This window comes from Bactrocera neohumeralis, chromosome 2 (genome assembly GCF_024586455.1).
Source record: "Bactrocera neohumeralis isolate Rockhampton chromosome 2, APGP_CSIRO_Bneo_wtdbg2-racon-allhic-juicebox.fasta_v2, whole genome shotgun sequence".
In the NCBI taxonomy this organism is placed as follows: Eukaryota; Metazoa; Arthropoda; class Insecta; order Diptera; family Tephritidae; genus Bactrocera; species Bactrocera neohumeralis.
Genome location: NC_065919.1, coordinates 13,291,171 through 13,313,295, shown reverse-complemented (window position 1 = coordinate 13,313,295; position 22,125 = coordinate 13,291,171). Strand labels below are relative to the sequence as shown.

The following is a 22,125-nucleotide window of genomic DNA, read 5'->3' as shown; positions in this document are numbered from 1 at the left end:
ATTGTTTAAACAAAATCTATATTGGTAATCGAAAAAGTATTTTCGTATATCTACATCTGTTGACAAAATACGAAAATACTTTTCCGACTACCGAATATTACAATAGTAGCAAAAAAATTTTTAAACAAAAAGGTTTAAATGTAAATATAATGAGAAAAAATTGGTTTTTGACAAAATTGTAATTAAAAAAAAAATCGGGTTTTGACCACATTTTATACGGCCTTAAATTGTTTAATAAAAAAATTTACATATTTATCGATGTGTAAAAAAATCTTCATCATGATTAAATTATAAAAGAAGGCATGTTAAACTTTATATTGGAAGAAGGCGTGGTTGTGAACCGATTTCAGCCATATTTCGTACAAAATTAAGAAAAAAAAAAATAAATCGGTTATTTTATTTCTTGGCTTGGCGTAATTAAAATCTTTTCAATTTTTAATTTTGAACAAAATTTTTTAACTAAAAATACCTGAAAAAAAAATTAATTAAAATATTTACAAAAAACTTACTCACGCCCACTTCTACAAAAAAATTACGTCCAAATATGTCCCTTTAAATGCGATCCTTTTTTGCCAAATTTCAAAATATCCTTATTTATTTTTTTATGACAAATTTTGTGGGCGTGGCAGTTTTATCTTCGAACTTAACCTCTTATGGAGCCAAGGAATACGTGTACCAAGTTTCATAAATATCTCAATTTTTATATACAGCTTGCACGGATACGGACAGACGGACGGACAGACATATCCGGATTTCGACTCTACTCGTCGCCCTGATCACTTTGGTATATATAACCCTATATCTGACTCTTTTTTTAGGACTTCCAAACAACCGTTATGTCAACAAAACTATAATTAGCAACATTGTTGCGAAGTATAAAAATATTTATCGATGAAAAAAAATCTTCCGATTAAGAAAATGTTAAACCCAAGCTTACACAAAATAAAAAAAAAATTGAATTTATTTTTTCGCGCTTGTGTAATTAAATCTTCAGTTTTTAATCCAAAATTTTTTAAATTAAAATATTTTCAACACTGCTCAGTATCTACATTAAAACTTAAATATTAGGTAAAATGTTTCAAAAAGAAATCCATAAGTTGTTTTTTAAACAAGCTTTATACATCGATAATTTATCTTTTCATAAACTTGTCACACTGTTATATATACTATATATGCATTAGAGTGATTCGAAAAAAAAATTTTTTTTTTTCGATTCGTACTCGGAAAAATAGGTTCCTAGACACCTCTAAGAAAGGCTCTCCAAACATGAGTTTTTAATTGTAACGGGAAGGTCCTCCTACATACAGTTTTCTATTTTTTATTATTATCAGATAGAAAAATTTATATCTCGCTTCCAACTACTTGAAAAAGTATTTTGTTCCTTAGATTTTGTAGGAAATTGAATTCTCTACAAAAAAGGTCTTTTATAATTTTTTCGTAAACCCAACCGTTTAAAAGATATTAACGGTTGAAGTTTGATTATTTTTGGGAAAATTTTTTATTTCTTATGAATTTTATAACTCAATGAAAACAAGTAAGGAAGGGCTAAGTTCGGGTGTCACCGAACATTTTATACTCTCGCATGATAAAGTGATAATCGAGATTTCATTATACGTCATTTACATATTTTTCAAATACCGTATTTGTGTAAAGTTTTATTCTGCTATCATCACTGGTTCCTAATGTATATATTATACAGAGAAGGCATCAGATGGAATTCAAAATAGCGTTATATTGGAAGAAGGCGTGGTTGTGAACCGAGTTCACCTATATTTCGTACATGTAATCAGCGTGTTAAGAAAATATTATATACCGAATTTCATTGAAATCGGTTAGTAGTTCCTGAGATATGGTGTTTGGTCCATAAGTGGGCGAGGCCACGCCTATTTTCAATTTTTAAAAAAAGCCTGGGTGCAGCTTCCTTCTGCAATTTCTTCCGTAAAATTTAGTGTTTCTGACGTTTTTTGTTAGTCGGTTAACGCACTTTTAGTGATTTCAAACATAACCTTTGTATGGGAGGTGGGCGTGGTTAATATCCGATTTCTTCCATTTTTGAACTGTATCTGGAAATGCCTGAAGAAAACGACTCTGTAGAGTTTGTTTGACATAGCTATAGTAGTTTCCGAGATACGTACAAAAAACTTAGTAGGGGGCGGGGCCACGCCCACTTTTCCAAAAAAAATTACGTCCAAATATGCCCCTGCCTAATGTGATCCCTTGTGCCAAATTTCACTTTAATATCTTTATTTATGGCTTAGTTATGAGACTTTATAGGTTTTCGGTGTCCGCCATTTTGTGGGCGAGGCAGTTGGCCGATTTTGCTCATCTTCGAACTTAACCTTCTTATGGAGCCAAGAAATACGTGTACCAAGTTTCATCATGGTATCTCAATTTTTACTCAAGTTACAGCTTGCACGGACGGACGGACGGACAGACAGACATCCGGATTTCAACTCTACTCTATCTGACTCTTTTAGTTTTAGGACTTACAAACAACCGTTATGTGAACAAAACTATAATACTCTCCTTAGCAACATTGTTGCGAGAGTATAAAAATCATTATGAATAAGGTTTTTGGAGAGGCTTTCTTAGAGGTGTCTAGGAACCTATTTTTCCGAAAACGAAACGAAAAAAAAAAATTTTATATATATGAAATTGCTTTGCAACACAAACCCAACTACATAAGCAGTCTCAAATTGTTTTGATGTACCACATCAGTGGCAATGCAATTAATTCCTGTCTCATTTTGTATGTCTGAGTGAGCGAGAGCTAAAAGCCTACACGAAAGATCGGCTTAGGCTACAAAAAGCAATACCTATTCACAACTACACATTTACATACACATATGAAGGCATAACATTAGCAATGTGGTCGCAATTTTAGTTTTATGGTGTGTGCTAAAATCCTTTGTCGCCTGCTCTACCAACTCGGCTTAACTCATAGGAAATGTATATGTGGTAGTTTGTTTATCTCTATGTGTGTGTGTGTGTGTGTAGTAACGTAAGTACTTCTTACACATATACACACTGTTCATTTTGTTGTTCGCTTTGTTTCCATAAATCACTTATTGGCAGACAATTTTATTGGTATAAAGTGCATTATGCGTAGCACTTTACCGATGACAGGGCGTATGAGCAACATCTGTAATACATATGCTTTCATTTCATACATATTTTTTGTTGTTCTACCAATAAGCATGTGCTGAGTACTTACCATGCAGTGTTTTAGGTTTTTGAAGCATCTACATAAGTTTTATATGCTGAACAGGGTATATTAGTTTAATACCCAGATGGAAATGTTGTGTTTCCCTATACTCGTATAGCAAATATATGAATGATCATGAGTCTTTCAGTTTTGGGATATCGTTTTAAAACTTTGTATTCGTCATTTTCTTCTTGAAAGGTTTCACATTTGTCGGAATCGCTAATATCGGACTTCTACAAGACATAGCTGCCATAGAAACTGAATGAGTAAAATCAGGTTCTTATGTGCGAAACTTTTCATTTCACTACGGACTCGCGAGAGATGTTGAGTTCTCTTACAATCTCATTAAAACTTGCCTGACGATTTTCAAACATTATATCCTTCACTTTTTTAATGTTTTCATCAGTTAAAGAGATCAAAAGTCGTCCAGAACGAAAATTAAATCACCTTTTCCAACATTCACCACGATTTCGCACACGAAGTTTGATCAGAAATACAAATTTTGAGACAAATGCTTTGTTCGATATTTTTACGGATATCCATTGTAAAAATCGCAAAGAACCACTGAGGTGTACCGACTTAAACAGCTGCTGTACACAAACTGGTTGACATATTGCGTTCATATTTGACATAGTAATTGAGGACAGTGCTACCAACTTAGCAAAATATTTTTTTTTTGAAATATCATTTTCCGGTGAACTTAATTACAATTTCCGGCTGCTTTTTTGTCCCAATGTATAATTATATAATTTCCGTATATAAAACAGATGCAGTTCTGCTGTCGAAAACTTTTATTAACATTTTTATACTCTTATTTCCATCCACATCCACTTGAAATTTTAATTCCACTTCGGATTCCACTTGCCACAGCACTTGTGTTCCACCCAACCGTTGTATCAGCTAATAGATACTTGTAATCAGACCAAAGCAATCGCAACTTCTGAAGAAAAAATAAAGAAAATCACAAGCCACATATTCGCTCAACCTACTGCCGCAATAAACTATTTAATTTTTTTGCCACTTGAAAATGCAACAGCAACAAAATATGAAGAAGCAACTTTGCCGCAGCTAAGAAGAATAAGCAAACACTCTGCTCTCTTACTTGCTGCACATGCTGCACGTTTTGCTGTAAAACATTTTTGTTGCCACACTTTTTGGTTTCCTGATTTCAACCATTATTACAGTCATGTTTTTGGCTCGTTGGCAACTTTAATTAGAAATAAATTAATGTAAGAACTTCAAATTAGTTGGCAACATGCGTGCGTGTTGGTGCGCTCTTATAGGTGCACAAGCTTGTATATTTGCATTGATGAGTGGCTGCTTTAATTGCTCTGCAAAAAAGTAACAAAAATAATTAAATTAAATTCATAATTTTTGTTTAATTATTTATAAATTTATAAACTGAAAACTTGGTGACTAATTGTTTTCACAAACATTTAATTAATTTTCATAATTTTAATTGTACTACAGTCGTGTGCACTACATTTATTTTCAACGGCTTTGATTAAATTTTATTAAATTGCTTAAATTTGGTTCACACGTATGTATGTATGTATGTGTGCTCTTGTGAAAGAGATAATCGCAATTTCAAGTATCACTTTATGTACACTGCGGTCTCGTATTTAATTTTCAATTTGTCGCTCTTGTCTGCCTTCAAGTGTCTTTCGGTGAGGCAACTCAAAATAGCAAAGCTATAAATTTGTTTCGAAAAGTAAAGAACAGGCTAAGTGAAAACGAAAATAATTTTTGTATTTGTAATAAATTTGGGAAGTTGCTCTGTATTAAAATGATCAGGATGATTAGACGCATTGAAATCCTAGCGGCTGTCCGTCCTTCCGTCCGTCCAAGCATACTGTAAATTGAGTAAAAATTGAGATATTTTAATGAAACTTGGCACACGCGTCTCTTGGCAAAAAAGTGAGGATGAGACCACTGCCACACCTACAAAATACCGTTAGTCGAAAACCCATCAAAGGCTATAACGAAGCATTAAATTAATATTTAACATGTAATTTGGTACAGGGTTCTGAAAATAGATGAAATCGGATTATAAACCTGCTCTCTCACTACATAACATAACTCAAATGCGTGAGACGCAAGAGCGCTTTATAGGGGCCGAGATTAAAAGTGGACGATGCGCGTAGCACCGCCCACATTTAGGTGAAATAACATATCTCCGAACTTACTCTACCAATTTCAACCAAATTCAGTATATAACATTATCCCGACGCCTACTTCCACATAGCACAGCACCAGTACACATTTTAAACGCCAATTAATATATTCGGATAAAACTTTGCACAATTAGTATCTGCAAAGTATGCTATATCGAGTCCAAAATTATCAAAATCAGACCATAGCTGTGCCCCCGCATTACGAATATGTGGACTCCAGCGTGTATAGCTGACTTTTTGCCGAAAATATCGATCAATATGTGAGATATATAGTTATAATTCAGGGATAATCTTTTCCAGATAGTAATATGGCTGTGTGTCACGAATGGGTTGAATTGGACCGATATTTCACTTAGTCCCCATACACTTAATATTGGGTAGTCCTTTCGTATATTGTCAATAGATGTCGTTGTAGTCATATATCTCCAGTGCTACCAATCATATTGTGTTGGAACGCTGAGATTTTAAGCTTCATTAAACCAAAAAGAAATTGAATTCGGGGAAGTTGAAAAAAGTTACAGCTGTTCAAAAATGAGTGAAATGCAAACTGAAGTAATTCGCTATATTTTGAAATTTTTGTATAAAAAAGGGAATAATACTTCGTAAGCCAAGATTACGGAGAGGATGCTGTATCAGTTCGTACAGCACAGCATGGTTCGCCCGCTTCCATATAGGAAATTTCGAAAAAATGCATCTCGCTCTGGTCGACCTATCGTTGAAAAAGTCGATGAAATTATGGAAAAGTTTGACCAGGACCGTCACATAAGCAGCCAAGATATCGCTAAGGAACTAAACATTCATCATCAAATGGTTTTGAACCATTTAAAAAAGGCTGGCTACAAAAAGTAGCTCCATGTTTGGGTACCACATGAATTGTCTGTGAAAAATTTAATAGACCGAATTAACATCTGCGATTCTTTGCTGAAACGAAATGAAATCGAACCATTTCTGAAGCGAATGGTAACAGGAGATGAAAAGTGGATCAAATCCACAATAATGTGCGAAAACGATCATGATCCAAGCGTAGTGAAGCTCAACAAACGGTCGCAAAGCCAGGCTTGACGCCTGGAAAGGTTATGCTGAGTGTTTGGTGGGATAGGAAAGGAATCATCCACTATGACCTGCTACAGCCTGGTCGAACGACTGATTCTACATTTTATTGTCATTATTTGATGAGATTGAAGCAAGCAATCAGAAAAAACGACTAGAACTGATCAACAGAAAGGACTTCGTCTTTCATCAGGACAACGCTGGACCACACACATCTTTGATGATTCGACAAAAACTGGGAAAGTTTGGCTGGGAAGTTTTGATGCATCCTCGGACTACCATTTGTTTCCGTCAATGCAGAACTCCCTTAATGGAGTAAAGTTGGCTTCAAGAGAAACCTGTGAAAATTACTTGTCTCATTTTTTCGCCGGTAAACCAGAAAAGTTTTGTACTGATGGAATAATATCTCTAGTAGAAAAATGGCAAAAAGTGGTCGGCCAAAATGGTACATATTTGGTTCAAATAAAAGTCATTTATAAATATAAAAAAAAATAAGTTGAAGTTTGATTAGAAATACGTAAAGACTTTTTCGACTACCCAATATGTATAAAACGGAAAAGTTTATTAAAATTTTAGCAAAAAAGAAGAGTTAATATTTTATACATATTTTCTTTTTAAATTTTCGATATGTGGCGGGTTGCTTTGCAGCAATCTATCTACATACCAGCCAGGCAAGCATTTTTCTTCATCGCCCTTGGTAAAAAGTCGAAATCGTGGAAATAAGCTCTCACTACCGCACGGAGTTGAGCACAAAACTTGCCATAAGTACTATATATACTTGCGAAATATAAATAAAGGCAGCAAACTTTTCAATAAGAAAGGATTATGAGCAAATAAGACTAATGGCGAGCAACAACGAATACGTATACGGAGGCAATAACAAGTCGTTTTTCATTTCTTTTTTTTAATGTTTTTATGGAAACAATTTTCAAGCGAAATATAGTAAGTTGAAACGCACGGAACGATGGACGGACGGACGTCCGAATTGACTAACTAATGCTTTGCAATGATTCGCTGCCGCCAGTTGTAGTTGTACTCGTAGTTGTTGGTGTGGTAACGGATATGGCCGAGGTACATAAATTGTATAAGTATAATGTATTGCCAGCTGGCAGCACGTTGCTGCGCTTGCTGAAAATTCGTAGAAAAACATAAGCGAATAAACAAGTAACTTTATAGAGCCAATACGAAGTATAAAAAGCACACAAGGCGCCACGGCGATAGGGTATCAAATTTGCTGTGGTGTGGCTTCAGTATAGTACAGAGCATACTGATTTGGAAGAAGAAGTATTTTACTATAATAAATATACTTGGAGGAATTATGAAAATTGAGGAAAAAATCCTATTTCGAAAATTTTCTACACATAAAGTATGTGAAAAAGTAATCGCATAATTATATTTACTGATTCAATTTCGATTGTTGCACTGCGACTAACAGTGCAACAACAATAGTAAGCGGCCTTATATCGTTAAAATTGGTTTTTTATTGAGTTATAAAAATTATAAAAATTATAAGGGAAATATTCTTTAGTCACGATATGCGCCTGGTGGTATGCTACTATAAATATACTACAAATATTTGTCGATGTTGTGACGATGTTGGAAAGGCGTAAAAGTGAGTGTTAAGAACGATAAATAAATAAATAAATTTATATTATATGCCAATTGCGATTTCGGCTCTCCGTGAGTGACTTATAGAGTTTGGTTTTTGTTTGTCGAGAGAGGACTTTGCTTCTCAATTGACTACTCAGTCCGAAGTAGCACCTGTTGGCAAGAGTTATCCTGCGTTGTATTTCTAGGCTGACATCGTCGGTATCGCAACTTTGTTCGGTTAAAGTTTTTATTTTTATTTTTGACCTTACGTTTTCATATTTATTATACTCATTTTCAATATTACTATTTACTCACGCTCATTCATTATAACGGTATAGTGTGCGGCTTTTCCTTTCCTGGCTTTATTGCCTCATAAATCTTGAATTTCTCTATGAATATGGCAAGTGAATATAACCATAATGCATCAAAATCAGATTGCTGACTTCGCCTGTGCAAAGCGGCTCGCATTTCGACGCATTTATCGATTATTTTATGTGCCTATGCCGATGTGAAAGTTTGTGCGTACACATATGTGATTTATAATTCAATTTGGCATAGTTTCGCGGTAATACAATTTGGGTATTAAAATCGCATTAATTGTTAGGAGTACAGATTATTGTGTCGACCGCTCATATTATATAAAATTTTTCCAATTTTGATTTTAATCTTTGATTAACCTTCTCAAAGAAGAAATAGAATACGCTATGATGATACAAACACTATTAGATTAATGCTGGTGGTAACACTGCGACCTTTGACATAGATTTCCTACCAACACTTTTTCGTAGTTCCTTGAAAACTAATTGTTTTGGTATTTTTGAATGTTATCAAGTCATGTCACCACTTTGTAGTTATAATCCGACTTTATAGTCCAAATATACTGAGAAAAAATATTTCGCTAGGTGGCGCTAGGATCGAAATATTCTTTAAATGTAATTCTGTCTGATTTTTTATCTGTAGCTTCGTTTTGGCTGCTCACCGAAAAAAGAGTTTGTACAATTTTTTTGGATTTTCATAAAAACAGATTTTTTTTTTTGCAATATTTGCTTATGTATCGGAAACAAGCAAAGCAAGAAGCATAATTACAAGCATATTTTTGGGCGCAAGAACTGAACAACTTGAAGCTTCCTACTTTAATTTTAATTTTTACTTGCAATTCATGGTGTATTTGGTTTGTTAGAAAGTGGGTCATTAGACTGTAGTAATTCACATGTTCGCTTGATTAAATTTTTTAAATAGCGCCTTGCATGTGTGAGTATTTGTGCAAATAAAAGCGCATCCGACTGCTTTAATTATGCAAACAAAGAGAAATTGAAATATAAAAAACATATACAAAAACACCGATGTATTAAAATAGTTGCCATCAACGTTGGATTGGTTTCTTTGGTTGACTGGTGGGTTAGTTGTCTCGTTGGCTGCACTATTGTTCGGTTTGTTGGTTGGTCGGTTGATTGGCTGGTTTGTTGGTTAGTTGGTTAGCTGCTTATATACCCAGTTAGAGTCTCGCTTAGACAATAATAGCCACACAATCCTGAAAGCAGGCAAATTCTTACATTCTTACATATGCACATACTTCCATATATTAATATCTCTTCCGCTGTGTATGAGGAATCCGAGGGGATACTACACACGTTATATTGACCCACTTAGGCGAAATGTACAAACCGATTGCCGCTTTTATTAACAACTCAATGCTTGGCGGCATCCATTGTTAGCTGGATGACTTGACTGCCGCCGCTGTGAGATGCACTGCTACAGCTCGTTTCAATTGGCTGGCAATCCGCACCGACTACGACTACGATATTTGTACGTTGTTGGCATGCTGACTTGCTGGCTTCGTGCGATCGCACATACCCACTAGGAAAACTCTTAACTGGACACATTATAAATGTTTATGTGTACTATGAAAATTTTTGCAAATGAAAAAAATTATTTCTAGCGTAAAAAAAATAAAACTACTTGAAATGTATAGTACATATCTGCGAGTGAAATATATTCATAGAAAGTTTTGAAGAGAGAGAGATTTTCTAATAGTTAGCATTTGTTGCTTATTTTTATAAAATTTTTCTTCTTCTACTTTGACACTACAACCGAGGGTCGGTCTGGACTGAGTACACGAAATATACCTAGTATTGCCATAAGTTCTGTTACAACTTCAGGCCGTTATAAAAATAAAACAATAATACACTTTTCTCAAACGATTCAGCTATTGAACAATGCAAGATGCACAGTACAGCTGGTGGTGACCACGTTGAACCCGTGGAATGGCATATTCTGCACCTCCGAAGATTTTTACTTATTTTATCGTTTTGCTTATTCAAATTTTTTTCATCTGAAACAAAAAAATTGTTTAATTCTTTTATAAGTTTTGACATTGAACCGATTTTATTCGATAATCCATTTCACTTGACATAATTTTCTGTTTCCTAAAAAGATTTCTGCGATGCTTTGGCGAACAATTTTTATGGCTAAATTGGTTTGAACTACGCGAGGACCAGCACTTCATTCATATTCGATAAAGATTGTTTATTTTAGCTATAACAATAGCTCGAAATACTTTCAATAAGATCCTGCTTCTTAAATGGTAACTAGCTGAATACTAGTGTAAAAACGGCTTCATGAGCGTTATCAGGCCTATAGCTTTAGCAGTTTATTCTATAAAAGACAGATTATTCGTGGACTAGTACCTATCCTCACGAAACCGAAAAATTTCACTAAATTATTTCTTACAGAGTTTCTATAGCTTAGAGTTAGGCGCCACGCTACAAACTCACCAACAATGGCATTACCAAGTGCATTTCGCAAACAAAAATGTAAAATGAAAAAAATTACCTGGCATTTTAAAAGCTCGCGCTACTGCCAACGAGTTGGAGTCGTGTTACTATGGACCATTACATTACATTTTACTCCCCTTTTCGCACGCATTCTGCTCGTGGTACATGATTCCATTCTTGGGCCTTTTCCTTGCTAGCAGCAAATACAAATGGATGCTTTTTGCATGTCACTGCGAATGCGAAAATAAGTAGGAAAAATGTATTCATGCAATAGAAATGCAAAACTATTGGAATTGAAAAATTTGAAAAAGCGTAAAAAAAATTGTGAAGCACAAAGAAGAGAAAAAGCCGCGCTTACCACAGAGCTACTGCAAGTTGCTGGAATTGGCAATGGAAAATTTAATACTCGCGTTGAAAATATAAGAAATAAAAAACGGGAAAATGTTAATACCGCTATTAATAAAAGGAATTGTGAGAATCTTCACTCAGAGCAAAAAGGTATTAATGCATTTTTGCTAGAGATTTTAGATTTTTTTAATTGAATTATTACCAGACGGAGGTTTAACACCGACTTTAATACTTAGCATACACCCTAGCTCCTCTTCACCCCAACTGCATACTTAAACAAGGAAAAACAAGGTTCGGAGTTAAGTAATAAAGTTTCTCAGTGGATATAAGTGTCAAAGAAGAAGCAGAGTTGTAAAGTAATTCATGATTTATTTTAAAACTAGGGTAATTACGAAATTAAAAATATTCTATCTATGAACGCAGGCTTTAATTTTTTTCAACCAATTCATAGGATGACAGTAAAGTGAAGTTGTTCGAGATAGCAGGTACTCTAAAGATATCAACTGAACGTATACATCTTATCATTCACGAATATTTGGGTGTGAGAAAGCTCTCTGTGCAAAGAGGGTGCCGCGCAAACTTACTTTTGACTAAAAACAGCGACGGATTGATGATTCGGAGCAGCCTTTGGAGATATTCAAGCGTAATAAAATCTCAGCGACACTCACCACGATGAGCCTGTTCCAAAGCGTGGAAAAAAGCAACAGTCAGTTATTGTACCGTTTAAAGATCGAAATTACCGAAAATCGACAGCATTTGAAGAAAAAGAAAGTGCTGTTTCAACAAGCCAATGCACCATGTCAGAAGCCAGTGAAAACGAAGGCAAAAATTGATGAATTAGGCTTCGATTGGTTTCCGCATCCACCGTATTCTCCAGATCTGGCCACCAGTGACTTTTTTCTATCCTCAGTTCTCAAAGAATGCTCGCTGGGAAGTAATTTTCAGGTCATGTCGTCCGAATGAAAGAAAACACTCAAGCTCGAGAGTACCCGCCGGGGGAATCAGAAAAAGGACCTAGCTTCAATCGGAATCTCCAAAACTTCTCATAAATCCCAAAATATTTTGTTTAGAGCGTGTTAAGGGGAAGAGTTTAGTAAACTCTGTGAAACAAAAACTCGAATTTGAAACTATCGAATGTGAAGCGAAAACACATAACCAACTTGAACTCGCCTTCAATACAGTAACAGTAGCTCTGCTGTATTAATCTGTAAATTCTCAAACACTTCCAATTGCGTTTTTTTCTAGAAAAAAAAAATATTCACAGTGCAGCAGGTGCGAACAAAGGGTACAAGGACTTTCACTAGCAGCTTCCACCGCATTTTTGACTTTTCCGCCAAAAGCCACAATATTAGCTGAAACCATTGAAAGCGGCATAAACTAACTGTCTGCTTGCGATGCTCAGCTTATTTTCCAAGCCGCATGGCCAAGGCTGATTGCCAGGTCAGCTAACTGACGGCATGACAGTCAAAACGACAACAAAGGATTCGTACATCGTAGTGAAGTTGTTAGTTTTTACGGCGATTTTTAACCTTTTTCACTTAAATTTTGGGGTGGGCATTTTTTGCTCTACGTAGACTTCCTGACTTAAATTTTTGGGCTGCTTACTCTTCGAGGAATTTTTGGGGTGCGTGATCCGTTAGAGAAATTTGAAAAGAAACAAGTAAGGAAGGGCTAAGTTCGGGTGTCACCGAACATTTTATACTCTCGCATGATAAAGTGATAATCGAGATTTCATTATCCGTCATTTACATACATATTTTTCAAATACCGTATTTGCGTAAAAGTTTTATTCGTGCTTATTTGTGCTGAGCTCGGCTTCTCTAGTGCCTCTATAAGTGTAGATGGTACCGGAGTGCTGTGAATCGTTAGGTTTGTTTTGGCTTTCTCTTCACTTACAGGATTTGCGCTACGCTTTGGGGTGCGTGAACATTTTTTTTTTTGCTCTACGTAGACAACAACAAGTTCCTGAAGTGAATGGCTAGAATATAGAGAAATCTGAAAAGAAAAAAGAAATACTGCGACTAAAGTTTAATGCTCCCCTGGCGCGTTGGCTTGATTTGCTTTGCGTACGAATCCCCCAAGCTGCCATACACACGAACACTGTATTGAATTTTTCTCCATTTTCCCATTCAACTGCATGTGGCATGCCACACTTTAATCAACACTGCACTGTTGGCAAGTCCGTTAGACGACGGTTGTTTGTTATCGATTTTCTTAAATCTAAAAACCATTTAAGCATTTCAACCTTTGATTTAGTTGCTTTTGATTGGATTTGTTGCAAATGTTGAAGGCAAACAAAGTGTGGCAGCGTTGAGCTAAGTTCATATGTGTATACGAATGTGTGCGCGCACGTTTGTTGGGGTTACGGCTGCCACAATAAATAACGGCAACTGAAAAATACGCTCAAATTCATCTAATAACAATAAATGGCGGCATTTCTCGTTAGATGCCTGACTGCGCGCGCTCTTCGTCACTCAGCCGCAAGCGTAGAACAATACACAAATATATTTACATGTGTGTGTGTGTGTGTATGCGAATATAAATGCAAAACAAACAACCCAAAACAAAAGCAGTCACCACTTGCCACTGTTACCTCACTCAAATTCCCCTTTCGGTCGCTAGCTTCAGGCACGTTTGGCCTAACCGCGTTTTACACCCATTAGTTGGTGGAGGCATGCCTCTGAGTTGGCAAATTGAACAGCGCCAAAGGGTGGCCAGACACACACGCACACATTTTTAAGTCTAGTTCGCCAAATAAAAAGGCATCTTCGGTTTTTTTCAGCTACATTGAGTGGCTGCAGCCAGCGTACAGTGGGGTGAATAATGATAAAAATAGAGGTTTGTTTTTATTTTAATGAATAAATATTTACAAAATTTATAAACGATTTTTTTCGAACAAATTCGATTCGAATATATTTGAAATAGTAAAATGGCTGCACTTGAAAGCTCTAATTTTCGTCAAACAGCGAAAACGAAGAACGATTGGCGGCCTTTCATACTCGGCTATAACCTCGTAAAACGCCAATAAAGAAGAAAAACATGCAAGAACATCAAGCAAAATTGTGCGTTAATTTCAAAAATACTTTCTTTTATCATATCATTCTAGAAAAAACTTTAAAACGTTTTTTCGTACCAATTCGGCTTAAGGGGTTACATGGGTTTCATCGGATAAAGAAAAGTCTTTTTTCAACAATTTTTTTCTGATATAAAAAATTAAATATTTTATTAGAATTTTTCATTGTTACAAACATACACTATAAGTAAAGAAATTCTGATACTTTTGGAAAAAAATATCTTAAACTCTACCATTGCAACGCCATTTTCTGTAACCTTTCGGCAAAAAGATGCGCCCGCGTTTGCAGGATAATTGCTTACAACATCATCTAAAGTGAAAAAATACGTGTTTTAGTTAAAACCTTAATTTAGACCTGGGACAAATGAAAGAAAAACTGAAAATTGGATTTTTGGCGGACATTTTCCAAAAAACAAAAAAATTTCGCGACATTTTCTTTCTTCAAATAGTTGTAATCGAAAAAATCCTTCGGACAAGTCTTTAAAAATTGTATCACAAAGACCTGTGTAAAATTTCATGTAGATCGGTTGAGTAGTTCTCGAAAAATCTTGCCAAACAGCTTCAAAAACACGGTTTCGAGAAAACCGCGTTTAAAGACGGCACACTTGGCCTAGCTAGCCTCGAGCGTACAAGTTCTCAAGGCTGTATCTCCGAAACTATAACTCGGATCAACTTCAAAATTTAGGACAATTTTCTAAAGGTGTTGTAGAATTTATTAAGATAAAAAAAATCATATTTTTTTGAAACTTGTAAACCCATGTGACCTCTAAAACCAAATCCATCGATAAGCGCTGGCTTGTTTTGTAAAAAAATCCTTCAGAAAACAAAAGTTTATATTGCATTGAATGTAAAACGGTGAGAACCATGTTTAGATTAATATTTTGACAGAAGAAGTAAAGTAGCAACAACTGTTAAGATTTAATTTTTTCTCCTTCTAATCTAAATAAACTTTATTTCGTCCCACTTTGCGGCCTTATAATCTTTTTTATGTGCAATTTTTCGTCTGAAATTACGCTTTGAAGTTTTTTTTTTGTATTTGTCGGTATGTATGAATATATGCTGTGGTACAGCCGGTGGCATGCTAAAAGCGTGTCTAAAGCGATTTGAGGCTGTCAAATCGAAATTAAGAAATGGCGCTTGTTGCAACACTATTAAACAAATTGGAAAATACGCATGCAACAATGCACAAAATTTAGCTGAGGCTTTGTAACTAGTGTATATCTTCATATTAAAAAAGGGGGGTGGTTTTGCTCAAACTTGCACTTACACTTTGTGTGCAATAATTAAATTTCATGCTTCAATTAGGCGTGATACAACACCCTTTCGAAGTAGTACTTCAGCGAAAATTTTAAATCTTCCGCAGAACTTTTCTGTCGAAAACTCGTAATGTCTACTCATCAGATGTTGTAATCGTCCCTGCCTCTGCACCATTTAGCAGGACGGGAATAATGAGTGACTTATAGAGTTTGGTCTCTGTACGTCGAGGGAGGACCTTACTTCTCAATTGCCAATCGTCCGACCATATTCTACAAAGAAGCTGATGCATGCCTCTTATCAGTTCTTAGCCGCCGTATTTGAATAGCTCGGCCCTCGCCGCTTTGTTGTTCTTCAGACGGGTAATTGCAATTCGAACTTCTTCATGGTCGGGCAATGGAACGTCTGCTCCATCGTCATCGATTAGGGAATCGGGTTCACCTTCTCCTTGTATAATGCTTTCAATGCCATTCAGTGGGCCGGAAAAATGTTCCCTCCATAATTTTAGTATGCCCTGGGCATCAGTCACTAGATCACCTCTGGAGGTTCTATAAGAGTATTCTCCGGTCTTGAAACCTTCTGTTAGTCACCGCATCTTTTCGTAGAATTTTCGAGCATTACCCCTGTCGGCCAGCTTGTCAAGCTCTTCGTACTCACGCATTTCGGCCTCTCTTTTTTTGTCTGCAAATGTGTCTCGCTTCAACTCTCGGTATCTATTTCATTCCGCACGTGTTGTGGCCGATTGTAACGTTGCAAGGTAAGCAGTCTGTTTTCTCTCCAACGCGACACGGTTCTCCTCCTCCTGCCGTTCCAGAGTTCCCTTATACCGAGTTGTTGAGCAGAAAATCGTTCGACGGTCTGTTGTGATTGTATCTTTTCGACGTCGAACTTTCCTTGTGAAATACCTACTTTACCCACCCTGGCGTTAAAGTCACCAGGCACGATTTTGACACAGTGGCGGAGGCAGCTTTAATAGATGCGCTTCAAGCGCTCATAGAAGACGTCTTTGGTCACATCATCCTTCTCTTTCCATTTGGGCGGTGCGAATGCCGGAATTCGGTGACACAGTCTCTCTCCCACGAAAAATCCCATACCGAATTTATGCACCTTTATATGGCCACTGTTGTAAATGCCACAAGTACCTACTCCTCTCAGTTCTTGCCACGTCCATCGCACTCTTGGACGGAACTGATGTCAGTCTTTACTCTTACGAGGACATCGATCAGCTGAACAGCGAGACCTTCCGATTTAAGGGACCTGGCATTCCAGGTGCATGCCTTTAAATCGTAATTCTTAACACGTTCGCAGTCGCTGACATCAAAAGGGATCTCTCTCATCCGAGGTTGTTGTGTTGTTTTCAAACCCAGCGTATAACCCTGGGGAGGCAGGAGAGGGATGATTCGCCTTTTCACGTTAGCTCGCCTTCAAACGGATGTTTTTGGTTACCCAGAGGATATTTGGCCTAAGACCGGAAGTCGTGTGCTGCTTAAGCCATATGGAAAAAAATCGTTTCTGGTCACTGCCAAGTGAATGGCACATGGCTCCATCCTGAAATATTAGCGTATGCCTAAACTAAACTACTAAGTGTTTTTTTTTTACTTTTCACTTAAGTTTTCAATTCGCTTTATTGCTACATAAATCGGCCAACAATTGCAATCACTTTTGTGCTTGTTGAACCTTCTGCTTATGCATAAATTACTGTATGCAATTTAAAAGTTTCAAAACTTTTTCGCCACATCGTTGTCATGACAGAAAAAAAATATTATGCTTCATTTGGCACAAATGCAAATATTACCATTCCACTCATACACACACACACACACACACCAACCCGTGGACTACGAGCACTGAGTGGCACTTTGCCCCGGTTCACGCCAATTGCGGTTCATTGTGTGACACAAAAAGACGCCGAAAATCGATTGCTCGCCACCAACTGGTCAACCAGCTCAATAACTATCTGGGCATTTCGCCGCTTTGGCTAACCAAAACACATCCTTGCTGCACGTTTTGCGGCCACTCGTTGTGGCAAGTGTAAATCTGTTGCATCCTAGTGGCCCAGCGAGCATACGCACGCACGCTGATATTGGCGCGCTGCCAACAATAATAGCGCGTTTACTAAAGACTACAAGCACACGAATTATTACGCTTGCGGTTTGTAGCCAAAGTGACAGCAACAAAAACCACAAATTCGCGGGAATTTCGTGTATTATGAATTGCTTGGCGATTTGACCGGCTTAGCTGCGAAAGGATAGAGCTTTAGTCACGATATTTGTTTGTTTTTTTTTTTTTTTGAATTGTTGAGAGAAAGAGTTAGGAATGAAATAAATATTAAATCTGTTTATTGCCTGAAATTTTTTGTTGATTGTATTCGTGTTTACATATAACAGTTTAAGAAACTAAAAACAAGAAAAAACGTTAACTTAGTTTGCACCGAAACTATAATACGCTTCACAAAAGAATGATTTCCTACAAGAACTTGACAGCTATTTGCTATAGTAATCCGATCTAAACAATTTCTTCACCATTATGTTAGACAAAAGTCATGCCATATTTCATGAAGATATTGGCCAAATGAAAAAGTTTTCCAAACAACCACTAGATTCCCATCAGACAGCTATATACTAAAGTCATCCGATGTTAACAATTTCTTCGACGATTACAGCACTGTCGTAAGCAATAACCCATCCCGAATTTCGTGAAGATATCGTGCTAAATAAAAAAGTTTTTCATACAATTGTTGGATTTTGATAGTTTTTCAGTTTGTATGGCAGCTACCAGGTTGTTCAAAAAGTTTTGTCGTTCGATAAGAAAAACACAATTTTATGATTCGAAATACATTTTATTATTCAGTATAATCTCCCTGAACATTAATACACTTGCTCCAACGATCCTCCAAACTGTGGATCTCATCCCTCTTTTGAGTTCTGAAAACAAATGGAAGTCGCTGGTGCCCAAATCTGGTGAATACGGTGGATGCTCCAGCAATTCGAACTTTAATTCATGGATTTTAGCCTTTGTCAAAATGCTCTTGTGACACGGTGCATTGTCCTGATGAAAAAGGATTTTTTTCTTCTGCAATCCGGGTCTTACAAACAAAACTTATAGAACAACCTATACGCTATATTTGTCTAATATCAGCCATTCCAACAAATAAGCGGCTTGGGGAAAAACCATCGTATGCAAAAGTTCAAATCGATTTCTCAAAAACTGAGTGCTAGTTCGCATATATACAAACAGACGGGCATGATTAAATTGATTCAACTGATTATTTATATGCAAATATATTTTATAGGGCCTGTTACAAACTTTATGGCAAAATTAATAACGATTTCGCTCATAATTCTAACGTTAGCATTGTTGCTGTTACAACTGCATCGTCATTGGTGATAGTTACATCCATCACTGTTATGAGTAAAAAATTATAAAAGAGAAGACATAGCTGGATATAACGGTAGAATTAGCCAACAGCTAGCTTCTTGGCAATGAATTGGTATTCAAATAAGCTGAACTCAGAAGCACTCACAATAGCAAGAACATAAACACAACTGTTTGTGTGTGATTTGCATCATAATTTTTCCCGAGGCATGCTTCCCCTCGTTTCTTTGCTTCATCTTTTGTTAATTTTTACCATTTTTTGCTTCCGTTTTTACTTCTTCGTGACTTGCTATCTTCTTTCCTTAATTTTTGGATATTTTTGCTGCTTTTTCTCTCTTTATTTCTTCCATAATGCTCACAATCCTTCACTTTTTTTTAATTCTATTTTCCGCAGTTGGATATTTTTCGAACTGCTCGAGCCATTTCATTTGATTTAATCTACTGATAATCTACTGATCTTAAAATAAATGTTTCGCATATGTATCAATATGTCCAATCCAATCGAAAGTTCGTCGAATATTGCATTTCAAATTCTTATACATGCAAATGCACTTTCAATTTATAAAGTTCTGTCAAGAAAAATTGAAAATATCTCACTGCCTTCAACCCTTGCCAATTACGAGAATACATTTTTTTAGTTTCTTTTTTGTTTGATAATCCAGTAAATCAAATTATTTTAAGCAACATATAACCAAAACTCGCCTCTATGAAGTATGAAAGCTGTGCTTATTTTTGACCTGCCTAACATTCAAAGTCATATTAATTAATACAAATTAATATATTTAGGCAATTAAAATGTTATAAAAAAGAAAATTGACTATCTGAAATGACGAAAAGTTATAGATATGCAAAATACTCGTATTTGTACTATTATTTATGCTAACATTTAATTATAAATAATAATGTATGCAAATACACATATTCAGCATTTTAATGATGCATTTTCTGTGAAACAAATATTAACATTTGAAAAACTATATAACTATACTAAGACGCTTTTATGTGCCTATAATAAATTGTGTTTTAAATATTGTCATTTGTGGCCTCAAATTTAATATTCGCATCAAATTATGAATATCACTTGCGCTACAGTTATTTCAGGAATTTTGGTAATTTAGTTATTAAAAATAAAAATATTTTTTATCGCCAAATATTTTAATTATCGTCATTATCTAAGCATTATCAAATAACTAAAAATATCATACATAAATATACAGACACATATTAAAATTCATTTTAGGCCGCTGCACTTTTCATTGCTTGTGAGGCAAATGCACACTAACGTCTACACACACACACACACAGATGAAAATATTATCTAAATTCCAGTCAATTACCGCTTAAATATTAATTAAATGATAATGCGTGAATAATGAAATATCAAGTTTATCTGTTAATTATACACTTGCAACATGTTGCTGCAGAGTATAATAGTTTTGTTCGCCTAATGATTGTACGTATCACCTAAACCTAGTCGACATATGTATTATATATACTTGTATATATGTATATATGTAAATGATCAGGATGACGAGAAAATCCGGTTGACTGTCTGTTGACTTTTGAACGAAAATATTGGTCAATGTGTGGGATATACAATTGAAATTCAGGCAGAGTCCTTTCCTGTCAATAGTAACTCAAAAATGGGTTAAATCACGTAAATACTTCCCTGAGCCCCATATATGTAGCTAATAAAATGATTTTCGAACTTCCATGTGACTGTAAGCTGAATATATCGGTCAATATTTGATTATCTCAATGAAAATTATAAAACGTGTTATACTCAAATAGTCTATCTTTGTGCTTAAAATTGGTCGTAGCCCCCAAAAAAATTTCGTTTTTCTAACAAACTTTATGCCGAATATGTCGGTCAGTGTATGTGTATATGCTTGTATAGTATATGTATACATAAAATTTCGTGGATTTCGATCCTCTGGTTGACTTTTTATATCTTAAGATATTTCCCTGCCTTTGATTCCTGCAAGTTGCAAGAGTATAAAATGCTTGGTTGCACCCGAACTTAGCCCTTCCTTACTTCTTTTAATAATTGTTTGTAAAGGAGAGCGTACGCACATGCATAAATACATACATTAAGATATATGTGTATATGTGCTGTGCTTGTCAAAAATGCATTTAAAAATCTAAATGGAGTTCATGTGAATGATTTTTTAAAAATGCAAGTGACAGCTGTTTATCAAATTCTCAATATAATATCAATAAAACTTCTATGTTATGTTGCAGTTTTAAAAATAATGGGTTGATATGTTTTTGTAATAAAAAATGGTTTGGTAAAAATTGGTCGGCTAACAACCGTAATGTTTATCTTCTACCAATTTTCATTGAAAATATTATAAAAAGAACAATGAGCTGTTTATGAGAGTTTCAAACTCAGCATTTTGTCACCTGGGATCTTTAATGCGCAGTCCAAACTGCCGTCTGTCAAGGCTATTAGATATATAGTATGGCAGCGATATTAGCTCTCAGTTCGTTTACTGTGTGTGCTCAAGCCTAGTGAAGGGATGTCTAAACTCCTTATCGCTTACATCGAGCTATATTATTACTACACTGTTTTGGGTGTCTGGGCACAGTGGTATTGCAGGAAACTGTAAACTGGTACTAGGGCTGGTACTTTAGTCTCGATAAATGCGAAATTGGAAGAGGTATAAGCACCGTTGGCTTCCTCTGGTTTACTGCCGGACTGTTGGGTCTCAGATCAGCTCAGCAAGCGTTAGTTAACTACAAGCAGTTGTGCAGTCGCAAGTTCCTTCTGGCCCAGGGTAAATCGGAAGAGGTTTCGGAACTTTTAGCAAGTTCCACTTTTTAATGATTGTAGGAGTTCTAATTGTACGCTGTCCTATCGGAATTCATGCGCTAAGATTGAACATATTTCGGGACGTCTTGCCGATAGTTAATATCTAACTTAAAGAGTTAGGACATCTGGCTTCAAAAAGGACTGAACATAACAGTCTAAGTGTGATCCCCCGAAATGTAGAGGGATCAGCCATCTAATCTAACTTTCTGAGGTGTTTGTAACATATAAAATATTCACATAAAATCAAACAGCCTTACGAAGAGAGCTTAAAATTTGTAATGCTCTTTATTGTTGTATACTCGATCAACTCTTTTTTTAACGATAACTGTTGCTAGCATAACCACAGATCAGACGAACTTACCAAGCTATATAAGCTCTATAATTATGAAGAAACAATGTATTATCGAGAAAGAAACCTCAAACCTCACGCTTGTAGTTGAGGCTAATCCTATAAAATGTTATTTGCTGAAG

The 22,125-nt window shown here is 35.8% G+C and overlaps 1 protein-coding gene and 1 long non-coding RNA gene across 3 annotated transcripts in view; both read left to right on the top strand.

The window, feature by feature from the left end:
- The window catches only part of LOC126767651 (uncharacterized), a 232,017-nt gene that overhangs the window by 25,059 nt on the left and 184,833 nt on the right, over window positions 1-22,125 (top strand). The gene's annotated exons all lie outside the window — the stretch shown is intronic.
- The window catches only part of LOC126767646 (protein tincar), a 212,095-nt gene that overhangs the window by 114,634 nt on the left and 75,336 nt on the right, over window positions 1-22,125 (top strand). The gene's annotated exons all lie outside the window — the stretch shown is intronic.